This window comes from Schistocerca nitens, unplaced genomic scaffold, assembly GCF_023898315.1.
Source record: "Schistocerca nitens isolate TAMUIC-IGC-003100 unplaced genomic scaffold, iqSchNite1.1 HiC_scaffold_338, whole genome shotgun sequence".
Classification (NCBI taxonomy): domain Eukaryota; kingdom Metazoa; phylum Arthropoda; class Insecta; order Orthoptera; family Acrididae; genus Schistocerca; species Schistocerca nitens.
In genome coordinates this window covers 1,165,669-1,179,472 of record NW_026045872.1, presented here as the reverse complement: position 1 = coordinate 1,179,472, position 13,804 = coordinate 1,165,669, and the positions used below count along the sequence as shown (strand labels likewise).

At 41.2% G+C, this 13,804-nt stretch overlaps 1 protein-coding gene across 1 annotated transcript in view; it reads right to left on the bottom strand.

Moving 5' to 3' along the window:
* Nucleotides 1–13,804, bottom strand: part of LOC126227747 (leucine-rich repeat-containing protein 15-like) — a 1,015,582-nt gene that overhangs the window by 620,493 nt on the left and 381,285 nt on the right. Inside the window, exon 3 of the mRNA XM_049942240.1 lies at nt 13,320–13,358. The gene's annotated coding sequence lies outside the window, so the exon portion shown is untranslated. The remainder of the gene's footprint in view (nt 1–13,319; nt 13,359–13,804) is intronic.

The following is a 13,804-nucleotide window of genomic DNA, read 5'->3' as shown; positions in this document are numbered from 1 at the left end:
CTGGCGACTGGGGAAGACCTAGAACGACGAGGACACCTGCAATGGACGAGGCAATTCTTCGTGCAGTTGACGATAACCCTAATGTGAGCGTCAGAGAAGTTGCTGCTGTACAAGGTAACGTTGACCACGTCACTGTATGGAGAGTGCTACGGGAGAATCAATTGTTTCCGTACCACGTACAGCGTGTGCAGGCACGATTAGCAGCTGATTGACCTCCACGGGTACCCTTCTGCGAATGGTTCATGCAACAATGTGTGAATCCTCATTTCAGTGCAAATGTTCTCTTTACGGATGAAGCTTCATTCCAACGTGATCAAATTGTAAATTTTCAGAATCAACATGTGTGGGCTGACGAGAATCAGCACGCAATTGTGCAATCACCTCATCAACACAGATTTTCTGTGAACGTTTGGGCAGGCATTGTTGGTGATGTCTTGATTGGGCACCATGTTCTTCCACCTACGCTCAATGGAGCACGTTATCATGATTTCATACGGGATACTGTACCTGTGCTGCTAGAACATGAGCCTTTACAAGTACCACACAACATGTGGTTCATGCACGGTGGAGCTCCTGCACGTTTCAGTCGAAGTGTTCGTACGCTTCTCAACAACAGATTCGGTGACCGATGGATTGGTAGAGGCGGACCAATTCCATGGCCTCCACGCTCTCCTGACCTCAACCCTTTTGACTTTCATTTATGGAGGCATTTGAAAGCTCTTGTCTACGCAACCCCGGTACGAAATGTAAGGACTCTTCGTGCTCGTATTGTGGACGGCTGTGATACAATACGCCATACTCCAGGGATGCATCAGCGCATCAGGGATTCCATGCGACGGAGGGTGGATGCATGTATCCTCGCTAACGGAGGACATTTTGAACATTTCCTGTAACAAAGTGTTTGAAGTCACGCTGGTATGTTCTGTTGCTGTGTGTTTCCATTCCATGATTAATGTGATTTGAAGAGAAGTAATAAAATGAGCTCTAACATGGAAAGTAAGCGTTTCCGGACACATGTCCACATAACATATTTTCTTTCTTTGCGTGTGAGGAATGTTTCCTGAAAGTTTGGCCGTACCATTTTGTAACACCCTCTATATATATATATATATATATATATATATATATATATATATATATATATATATATATATATATATATATAGGGTGAGTCACCTGACGCGTTACCGCTGGATATATTTCGTGAACCACATCAAATTCTGATGAACCGGCTCCACAGACCGAACGTGAGGAGAGGGGCTAGTGTAATTGTTTAATACAAACCATACAAAAATGCACGGAAGTATGTTTTTTAACACAAACCTACGTTTTTTTAAATGGAACCACGTTAGTTTTGTTAGCACATCTGAACATATAAACAAATACGTAATCAGTGCCTTTTGTTGCATTGTAAAATGTTAATTATTTCCGGAGATATTGTAACCTAAAATTCACGCTTGAGTACCACTCCTCCGCTGTTCGATCGTGTGTATCGGAGAGCACCGAATTACGTAGGGATCCAAAGGGAACGGTGATGGACCTTAGGTACGGAAGAGATTGGAACAGCACATTACGTCCACATGCTAACACCTTTTTATTGGTCTTTTTCACTGACGCACATGTACATTACCATGATGGGTGAGGTACACGTACACACGTGGTTTCCGTTTTCAATTACGGAGTGGAATAGAGTGTGTCCCGACATGTCAGGCCAATAGATGTTCAATGTAGTGGCCATCATTTGCTGCACACAATTGCAATCTCTGGCGTAATGAATGTCGTACACGCCGCAGTACATCTGGTGTAATGTCGCCGCAGGCTGCCACAATACGTTGTTTCATATCCTCTGGGGTTGTAGGCACATCACGGTACACATTCTCCTTTAACGTACCCCACAGAAAGAAGTCCAGAGGTGTAAGATCAGAAGAACGGGCTGGCCAATTTATGCGTCCTCCACGTGCTATGAATCACCCGTCGAACATCCTGTCAAGGGTCAGCCTAGTGTTAATTGCGGAATGTGCAGGTGCACCATCATGCTGATACCACATACGTCGACGCGTTTCCACTGGGACATTTTCGAGCAACGTTGGCAGATCATTCTGTAGAAACGCAATGTATGTTGCAGTGCTCTCCGATACACACGATCGAACAGCGGAGGAGTGGTACTCAAGCGTCAACTTTAGGTTACAATATCTCCGGAAGTAATTAACATTTTACAATGCAACAAACGGCACTGATTACGTATTTGTTTATATGTTCAGATGTGCTAACAAAACTAACGTGGTTCCATTTAAAAAAACGTAGGTTTGTGTTAAAAAAACATACTTCCGTGCAGTTTTGTATGGTTTGTATTAAACAATTACACTAGCCCCTCTCCTCACGTTCGGTCTGTGGAGCCGGTTCGTCAGTATTTGATGTGGTTTACGAAATATATCCAGCGGTAACGTTAGGTGTCTCATTATATATATATATATATATATATATATATATATATATATATATATATATATACGAGGCCTGTTCAGAAAGTAAGCTCCGATTGATTGCCAAATTGAAACCACAGTGAACATCAGAAATGTTTTACTTGTATCAATTAGCTACACCTTTCAGCTACTTCTCTACGTAGTCGCCGTTCTGACTTAGACTTTTGTCATAGCGTTGTACCAACTTTTCAATAGCCTCATCATAGAAGGCAGCCGCCAGTGCTTTCCGCCAATTCTCCACGCTGGCCTACACCTCGTTGTCTGTGTCAAAATGTTGTCTTCAAAGACAGCGGTTCATGTGACCAGAGATGAAACTCAGGGGGAGACAATTGCGGACTGTATTGTGAGTAATCTCACATTTCCATTTGAAAACGATGCAGGAGCATCTTCATTGCCCCTGCAGAATGCGGCTGAGAATTGTCTTGAAGAAGAAACAGCGCGACAGTTATGTAATGTTAGCTGCATAGCTTCAGGCGAAATTTCTCACCAGGCCCTCGTACTTGGCGGCAGACACTATTTTCTAGACATCTTTACGCACTCACTGCGAGCTCAGAAATGAGAAGAGCGACGTGATGCTAACTGGGGTTATACTAGAGACACTACCCAACACATCTGTGCAAAGCTTTATCGGATTTTCATAGTCGTTTCCATTTCGCGACCGATCGGAGCTTACTTTCTGAACGCCGCTCGTATATATATATATATATATATATATATATATATATATATATATATATATATATATATATATAGGGTGTTTCAAAAATGACCGGTATATTTGAAACGGCAATAAAAACTAAACGAGCAGCGATAGAAATACACCGTTCGTTGCAATATGCTTGGGACAACAGTACATTTTCAGGCAGACAAACTTTCGAAATTACAGTAGTTACAATTTTCAACAACAGATTTCGCTGCGGTCTGGGAAACTCTATAGTACGATATTTTCCACATATCCACCATGCGTAGCAACAATATGGCGTAGTCTCTGAATGAAATTACCCGAAACCTTTGACAACGTGTCTGGCGGAATGGCTTCACATTCAGATGAGATGTACTGCTTCAGCTGTTCAATGGTTTCTGGATTCTGGCGGTACACCCGGTCTTTCAAGTGTCCCCACAGAAAGAAGTCACAGGGGTTCATGTCTGGCGAATAGGGAGGCCAATCCACGCCGCCTCCTGTATGTTTCGGATAGCCCAAAGCAATCACACGATCATCGAAATATTCATTCAGGAAATTAAATGGCTCTGAGCACTATGGGACTCAATAGGAAATTAAAGACGTCGGCCGTGCGATGTGGCCGGGCACCATCTTGCATTAACCACGAGGTGTTCGCAGTGTCGTCTAAGGCAGTTTTTACCGCCACAAATTCACGAAGAATGTCCAGATAGCGTGATGCAGTAATCGTTTCGGATCGGAAAAATGGGCCAGTGATTCCTTTGGAAGAAATGGCGGCCCAGACCAGTACTTTTTGAGGATGCAGGGACGATGGGACTGCAACATGGGGCTTTTCGGTTCCCCATATGCGCCAGTTCTGTTTATTGACGAAGCCGTCCAGGTAAAAATAAGCTTCGTCAGTAAACCAAATGCTGCCCACATGCATATCGCCGTCATCAATCCTGTGCACTATATCGTTAGCGAATGTCTCTCGTGCAGCAATGGTAGCGGCACTGAGGGGTTGCCGCGTTTGAATTTTGTATGGATAGAGGTGTAAACTCTGGCGCATGAGACGATACGTGGATGTTGGCGTCATTTGGACCGTAGCTGCAACACGGCGAACGGAAACCCGAGGCCGCTGTTGGATCACCTGCTGCACTAGCTGCGCGTTGCCCTCTGTGGTTGCCGTACGTGGTCGCCCTACCTTTCCAGCACGTTCATCCGTCACGTTCCCAGTCCGTTGAAATTTTTCAAACAGATCCTTTATTGTATCGCTTTTCGGTCCTTTGGTTACATTAAACCTCCGTTGAAAACTTCGTCTTGTTGCAACAACACTGTGTTCTAGGCGGTGGAATTCCAACACCAGAAAAATCCTCAGTTCTAAGGAATATACCATGTTGTCTACAGCACACTTGCACGTTGTGAACAGCACACGCTTACAGCAGAAAGACGACGTACAGAATGGCGCGCCCACAGACTGCGTTGTCTTCTATATCTTTCACATCACTTGCAGCGCCATCTGTTGTTGAAAATTGTAACTACTGTAATTTCGAAAGTTTGTCCGCCTGAAAATGTACTGTTGTCCCAAGCATATTGCAACAAACGGTGTATTTCTATCGCTGCTCGTTTAGTTTTTATTGCCGTTTCAAATATACCGGTCATTTTTGAAACATATTATTTTGGTTTTTTTTCATAATTTTTGTTGAACTGAATTGAGATGGATGGAAAAATTTAAAAATCAGTGAATATATTTAAACCATGACAAGGTGGCATCGGACATATACTTTGAGAATTTCGTCGCCGTAAGAAGGAGGCTTGTGGGCCACGTTATTTCTGAGGTAAGATGAGATAAATACTGAAAATACAGTTTACATATAATGTTGAAATTTTAGGATCATGGATTAAACAAATAATGAAATCGCTATAGCGTTAATCATAACTATAATAACTGAAGTGCACAATGCTACTTACATTGGGAATATAATATTAATCACTAGTGATATGTTGATTAACCGCACGTCGGTATCTCGTCCGTGAGCAGTGGAAATTTCCTTATATAATTACTAGTATGCGCGAGTATGCGCCCTGCAGTATGCTGTGACTTTTTATAAAATTAAAGAGTTTAAATTAGAGCGGCCAGTCTAAAGCGTGAGGCTCTCCTTCGCCTCTATTCCAGAACAGGTAAGAGAATAAGTAATTAACAAAAGACTAGACATCCTTTCTGTGGCTCAGCAGCGATCATATGCGATCGCGCACAAGATAACTTGCATTGGCTTTCATGCTTTATTAAACATGGTTCTCTGATTAAGAAAAATAGATTTACATGCTATGGCTAAAAATTTGCCTTTAAAAGTCGTACAAAATTTAAAGAACGATATAACCGTCATTTAATTGTACGATATGCTTTAATTACTTGATCTTGATTTCAACCCTTACATGTATACAATCAGTAAATTATGTGTCTTTGGCTATATAAAACTGATGTTTCGTAAGTACAAGCGAGAACATTTCCGTGATATGTTAATTGTCTGGCTACTTGCAACGTAAAAGCTTTAGCATTTTTATAAAAGATTATCGCATTACTTCTATGCTTGGTACGCAGTTTGTAGGCGACTCATCAGCTTCCAAATACAGATGCGGCACAGCATGGTTGTGAGTACAGACAGCACGGTTGTTTACCGCCTCCTCGTGGCGTGGCGGCAGGCGCTTGCGTCACAGCGCACAGTGGCGGAGGAGGCCGCCGGCCGCCACCTCCTCGCAGCGGCTGTTGGCCTGGCCATCAGTTACGCCGACGCTGCGCTGCTGTCGCGTTTGACGCGAGCGGCGACAGCTGACGTCACGTCACCCACCATTGCAGACGCACTGAATATAAAGCCTCTTGTGTCTGATACGAAGACATTAATGCTTGGACATTAATGAAGAAAATATTGCAACATATCCGCCGGCCGGTGTGGCCGTGAGGTTCTAGGCGCTTCAGTCTGGAACCGCGTGACCGCTACGGTCGCAGGTTCGAATCCTGCCTCGGGCATGGATGTGTGTGATGTCAGGTTAGTTAGGTTTAAGTAGTTCTAAGTTCTAGGGGACTGATGACCAGAGATGTTGAGTCCCATAGTGCTCAGAGCCATTTGAACCATTTTTTTTGCCACATATCCACTTTTCTGGTTTATTTAAAACTTGAATTGATTAGGTTCTAAAGGGGCAAAAGGCAAATGACTGACTACATCTGAGTATGGAACTGTCAGCAGAGACATTCAGAAAAAAATCATTGGAATCCGCAGTGTCTTGCTGAAAACTCGGCACGTCAGATCTCTAAAATAAATGTGTTAGTAAGACCGACTGCTGCACACTAAATATAATTACCTGAACCCCATTGTGCATGCAAATTCGTGATAACTGAAATGTTCAAATGTGTGTGAAATCTTATGGGACTTAACTGCTAAGGTCATCAGTCCCTAAGCTTACATACTACCTAACCTAAATCATCCTAAGGACAAACACACATACCCATGCCCGAGGGAGGACTCGAACCTCCGCCGGGACCAACCGCCCTGATAACTGAAATTATGAAACTTCCTGGCAGATTAAAACTGTGTGCCCGACCGAGACTCGAACTCGGGACCTTTGCCTTTCGCGGGCAAGTGCTCTACCAACTGAGCTACCGAAGCACGACTCACGCCCGGTACTCACAGCTTTACTTCTGCCAGTACCTCGTCTCCTACCTTCCAAACTTTACAGAAGCTCTCCTGCGAACCTTGCAGAACTAGCACTCCTGAAAGAAAGGATATTGCGGAGACATGGCTTAGCCACAGCCTAGGGGATATTTCCAGAATGGGATTTTCACTCTGCAGCGCACACTCCGCTGGGGGATGTTTCCAGAATGAGATTTTCACTCTGCAGCGCACACTCCGCGGCAGAGTGAAAATCTCATTCTGGAAACTGAAATTATGCTTTACACGTTGAAACGTGCAGATTACGAATATGCCATTGCGTATATTTAGTCGACACGGAAACTTCTCACATAGTAGAGCAGGTGTTCCCAGACGTTTTCTCTGGTGAAACAACTCTAGAATCCTGGTACTTTCATGGAACGTGTTGATTATTTCGATGGCTAGAAAAATATTCAAAATTCAGAAAACCTTGTTTTTTTTAGTGATTAAATCACAACTAATCACACAGATATTATAATAAAAAAAATTAGCATCTATAAAATGCCGGAAAAAGCCACCACGTTATTAATAATTTTGTCGCTAAGCACTTATTCACTTTCCACGGATCACCAGTGTTACGTGGAATTTATTCCGTGGTATATACAATTTGGGAAAACCTGCAATCTACTACAAGCACTTAAATAGTTACCGACGTTTCTATTATGACCCAAATGTCATTCTTTCCAGATCACCCTGTCATTTCTCGCATATTTTATTCTCCTTTAATGGACCAATGTCATAATAATTCGACATAAAAGTTTTCTGGGTATGTTACCGCGTCATCATGTATAAAACTACTGCTGCAAAAAAAAAAAAAAAAAAAAAAAAAAAAAAACCAACGTTTCGGCCCCGGTTGCAGTGGCCTTCCTCTGGGTCTAATGGTGTTATGACGCGGTACCATACTCAGAAAACTTTTATGTTAACTGACTCTGGCTGCGGAAGCCTATGCAGTCATAATAATTGTTTCGTAGTCGGAGATGAGGGTGGTGGATCTGATTAAGATAATGGAAACAGTAAATCGAAAGAGTGTGAAAAGAAGGATGGTCTTAAAATTAAGGCGTTAATTATAACGCTTTCAGCCGTTCAAGCAGTTTTACATGACACATTCTTTCACTGAGGAAAATATGGAGAGAATATGACTTTCACATTTTCGTCAAAATCTATAGAAATTATGTAGCTTAAGAGAAATTTGGAGCATGATAAAACATTCTTCATGAAACTGAAAACAGGTCCTGACGGCAGTATTTTGTCTTTATTTTATGTCCGGTGTCGATGTGATTATCATCAGGTCCGTCTGTCCACCTAAACTAATAAACAAAACAGAAAATTTTGCGATCAAAGACTCTTTTCAGTCCATTATAGTTCCAGATTTAAAGAAATCTGTTGATAAAAGTTGACCAGAATACATTCTTTAAAATTCTGAAGGTATTCGGGGGTAAGATACAGGCAGCGAAAAGTTATCTACAACTTGCACATATATCAGACTGCACTTACAAGAGTCGATATTGCAAGTGCAGCAGTAGTTCACAGTGGATTGAGAAAGGTTTGTAGCCGATGTCCCATGTCACTCAATTTGTACGTTGAGCAAGAAACAGGAAACAAAGGAGGAATTTAGAAAGGGGATCAAAGATCCGGGAGAAGAATTTGCGGACCGTTTATGCAAAACTGGACATCTACACAATTTTCGATTTCAACCTATACACGATTTCGTGTATTTTAAAATAAGAAGAATCGATCGCGCTAGTTAGAACTGAGCAAATTTTTATATGAACCACATTAAACACGCGATAAATACTGCAAATTTTTGATAAACTTCACATCTGCAGAAAGAGAAATTTTCCAGAACATAAAACATTGTTTTTCATTCGTTTTAAAGACGAATTACCATCCTTAATAAGTGAAGTCTCGTAAGTCCCATGATATTATTGAACTAAAAGAATCATATACAATCAGAGTATGTTTTGTTTGCGCCAGAACTACGGCCTTTCAAGCCATTGAGGAAATATTTTACTCGCTATAGATCTGCTTATATAACTGTACATTGATAGAATTAATGGAGAACACTAAAAATACTTGCCCTTACACAAGGCTCGAAACGAAACAACCACTTCGAACCACTCAAATTGCTTCTGCTGTAAGATATTTTTTTAATAAATTTGTAAAAGAAACTACAAGAAGCGAAGAATCGGAGGCTGACGGTATAAATTCTGTCACAAATGCTCCTCGAAAAACAAGAATTCAGAGTAATGGTTATACTACTTCAAAAGTTTCCACTAAAATCTTAATTTATTTTCCAATCAGAAGGCACAGTTATATGCCTCCTGGTAGGGGACTCCGAAACAAGTGAGAAAATAGGAAACTATCAAACTGCCTTCGTAATACTATGATCTGTTAACTCAACATGGCACTTATATGGTATTTGAGAGAAACTGGCAATTTCGCAATATGAAATCCGCAAGCAAAAAGTCATTAATAAAAAGTACCCTTTCAAAAATAAGTGAAGCAACAATTCTCACATGCTAGAAGGCTGGAAAAAGTCGTGTTCGGTGCAAAGAAACATACATGTATTTTGCATATTCAGTTTAGGTTGAGGTGCTGAAAAATGTCAACAACTTCAGAGAAAGGGACAATGCTTCATCACTAAGACTGGAAAATTAAGTCTGTGTTAAGAAGGCTGAAGGAGTACAGAAGCTACTGAAATATTTTGACAACTCTTCGGACGATGCAAAAAATTTTTATGGAGGAGCTCTTCAACGTTTCCATAACAGTGACATTGTCAACAATGACGCTGAATATGATAATGAACCAATTTATTAGAAGAATTACATAACCTGAAGTTATTAACAAATAACAGACTACTTGTCATTTCAAGGAATCGACACACAGTAGTTTTCAGTTTTGCAAGACGCCCTATCATTTAAATATATGTAATACTTACATGAAATTATTATGTGGATGTAACTACTTTTTTATATCTAGTAAATCAGGAAAAGTCTAATGTGTTTCTAAATTTCTGTTTCATATATTTCTTAACTTCTTCAATAAAAGGTGTTTCCTGAAAATTTTACTTTTTCGAGATACTCAGTTTTCAAAAGCGGTCAACAGTTTCAAACTTTGTGGTTTTCCTGCAACATTGTAATTCTGTCAAAGGCAGTAAATGTCTTGGAAGTGCAGCTGAACTGAATGGATAGTGCCTTGAAAAGCCACTATAAGATGAATATCAACGTAGTTCTTCTCGACGACACTCGTGTATTATTCTCACATTTTTTGTCGTGTCAGTTCTGGGTACAAACTCGACCTCCAGACGATACATTAAGAACTGATTCAGTAGCTCCTGGCGAAAACGATGGTGGTAATCGTCGAAAGCTTGAGGTTTTGCCTAGAACTGACACATCAAGAAATAAGAGAATGTTTAATGCAATAAACTAGGTAACGAAGGCAGAATTTAGATTAAGAAAAGAGTCACTAATTTTAAATAGTATGTGAATTTTGCTATTTTGGCACAAAAATAACTGATTATGACCAAGATAAATAGTATATAAAATTCGGACTGGTAATACTAAGAAAAGCGTTTCTGTGAGAGAAACATTTAAGTGGAACTTCCTGGCAGATTAAGACTTTGTGCTGGACCGCGACTGGAAACCGAGACCTTCGCCTTTCGCGGGCATGTGCTCTACCAACTGAGCTAGCCGAGTGCGACTCACAACCCGTTCTCACAGCATTACTTCCGCCAGCAAGTCACCTCCTGCCTTCCGGTTTTCGTTAAGCGTCAGGCATTGCTGCTTCCTTACACTGCCACCATTGCTCTGCCGTAGTAATTAGTGAATAATAGGAAGGAATGTTTTCCATTTATAGCAGCGATGAATGCGGGAGAGTAACATTTTTCCTTTATCACAAACGGCTACCTCAATCCCCCCCGCCCCAAATTCCCAATCGCAGAATTTTTTGACATTTTAACTGAATCTTAAGGTCTTGCGTGTAAAGAGGAATATTCGTTGTTGTCGTTGCAAAAGTTCTGATTGTAATTGCAGAATGCATGTTGAACCATTTGACGCTGTCTTAAGACATAAAAGTTTATCATTGTTAATCATTGAAGCGTTTCACTGCGTATGCAGAAGGATCCCGAAGATTCTTGTGACTTTTCCCGCTCTAATACTTCAATTGTAAAGATGATTAATTACTGATAGGAGAGGATCAGTAATTAATCACATCTAAATTGAAGTTGTGCAATGTATCCGAATGCCACATGCGCTCCGCCGAGCCACTCTCCTGTTTGCTTACTCCATTGAGCGAAGTCAGACAAACACCCTAATCACTAAGGCAACAGTCAAGGAAGCTGAAGTGATGGAGTAAAGCAAAAACAAATAGATAATTCAAAGTTAACAAAAGTGTTTCATAGCGTGACTTCCGGTGGAAAAGACAGCACGTGGCATCAAAAACGGTTCAAATGGCTCTGAGCACTATGGGACTTAACTTCTGAGGTCATCAGTCCCCTAGAACTTAGAACTACTTGAACCTAACTAACCTAAGGACATCACACACGTCCATGCCCGAGGCAGGATTCGAACCTGCGACCGCAGCGGTCACGCGGTTCCAGACTGTAGCGCCTAGAATCGCTCGGCCACATCGCCCGGCAAGAACGTGTCATCCGTTGGCTCTAAGACTTTACGCATAAAAAGTCAGGGAAATACAAAGGAAACATCGTAGGGTTCCTGGAACAACGACGCTGAAGTGTGTTGGGTGTCTCACGGGCAGAAAAGCACAGCCGGAAAAAGAAGTAAAAATTAAATTTTACTAAAAGCAAATAGGAATACACCAGTTCAGTATTAGATAACAAAATTACTCCAAAACACAAGTGTTTTGGTAAGAAAACAATATCGGAATTTCTTTCTCAGAAAAGGTCCGGAATTGTCTTCCCTTGAGTCAGCAAATGGTTTATGCTTCTGAGGCAGGGGAAAAAAGTAATTCGACATCAAAGCGGCACGCAGGCCGAAGTAATTTGTATGCTGGCAGAAGAACATGGCGGGACAGAGTTTGCAGCGAATTTCGATTAGGGGGCGGTACACGCGTGGTGTGAGTTAAGTAAAACGCTGCGGGTGTCGTGGTGACGTTTGGCAAATGTGGGCGAGAGTGGAGCTGCTGGTGGGAGAGTAAAGACAGGCGGAAAGGGCGGCCAGAGGAGTTTGGTGTGGTGGGAGGGGGGGGGGGGTGTGAGAGGTTCTGTTACGAGAGTACTGAGGCTATCTGAGAGAAGAAGTGTTACTGCTCCACACAGACAGTGTCTCGTACAGGTAGACCACTTCCTTCTCCTTGTGCCACCAGTAGAGAAATGTCACACATACTTCCAATGTGGCCTCGTATGCGGTTATTTGATCGTGACTGCACCTTGAATGTAAAATTCGCGAGGAAACAGATAATAAAAGATTTTAATTAATCATGACAAGCTCGCGGGAAGTCTATATATTGTTTTAACCCTTGCAGACGACTTAAAATACGAGTGTGTTGACTTAGCCTCCGAAAACCACCGTGACAAATAAATCAAAATTCTTATGATACTGATCGTATTAGTTTTGCTAAATTTACACATATCATTTATTGGTATGAAGAAGTAGGCAATCAAAAGAGTTTGTAATTGAGGACACACTCTCAGGTAAAGAGTAATGTGTATACTGGTTTACGTAACACATTTAAGATGTGTGTGTTCACAAGGACGGGGACATAGTATGTTCGTCCGTCAACACTGATTCCTATCCATATCATTAGTTCCATTATTGTTAAGTATTATTTGCACACAAGCTTTTTTCTTTTCATAGTAATCCGCGCTCTTTATTCATGTCGTCTCTAATGCTCGACACTAATGACAATTTGAATAAAAGTACTGTTTTATAAGAGAAATTGGAGCCTATTGTCAGAGATAATAGTCGGTTGACTGCTGTTGGCAAGTAAGAGAAACACTGCATACTAACCCCTCGCGGGGTATCCGCGTGGCCTTGGGCTCCTTGCCACGATTCGCGTGTCTCCCCACGTCGGAGGTTCGAGTCCTCCCTCGGGCATGGGTGTGTGTGTGTTGTCATAAGCGTAAGTTTGTTTAAGTTAGATTAAGTAGTGTGTAAACTTAGGGATCGATGACCTCAGCAGCTTGGTCACATGGAACTTACCACGACCACCGTTTACTAACCCCAGTTTACTATTTTGCGTACTTTTTGTAACGCAACACTAGAAAATCTGAGAAAGCATTATTTACAGAATCGGAGGTGTTGGCAGCGAAGTTTTACCAATTGCTAACATAACAGGGCTGCCAATGGTGGGTCAGTATTAAGTAATCTAGTTATCCGTACTGTAATACCATCTAACTAGCTCTGTTGATAAATTTTGCACTTCAGTGTTAAATGAAGACACAAAGCACTAAAAGTCGAAATACTTTGCTGTAAATTATTTTTTGTTAGTTTTGTGGAAGTTAAACGCACTTACCTGTTGCGATCAGCTACGGACGCCGATGTCGCGTTTAACCTGAAATAAAAAGAATACAGTAATTGTGTGACATACTGTAATCATGTGAGAGATTAGCCTGAAACAAAAGAAGACTTTCTACGTTTTGATACATATTGTTAATTTAGGACATAATAGTAAATAATAAAAATAAAATTTTTGTAGTTACAAATTTGTATCACAGTCGCCGCGACATGTTAATGTGAAGTAATTAGCTGTTAAGATCCAAGTTTTCCTGTGCAACAAAGTCTGTTGCAAATTAAATCTACGTTTTTCATACTTCCTTTTCGCTTTCTCGTTCTGACTTGACGTTTTTACTGTCTTTTTCGATGTTTATACTGTTTTCCGTTAACTCATAGGAGAGTCCTATACCACTCGAAATTTACGTTAGTGACAATATGATCTAAAGTTTCGTTATGTACTATTCCCTTGGTGTTAAATAGAGCCGTTAGACATTGCACGTTGAG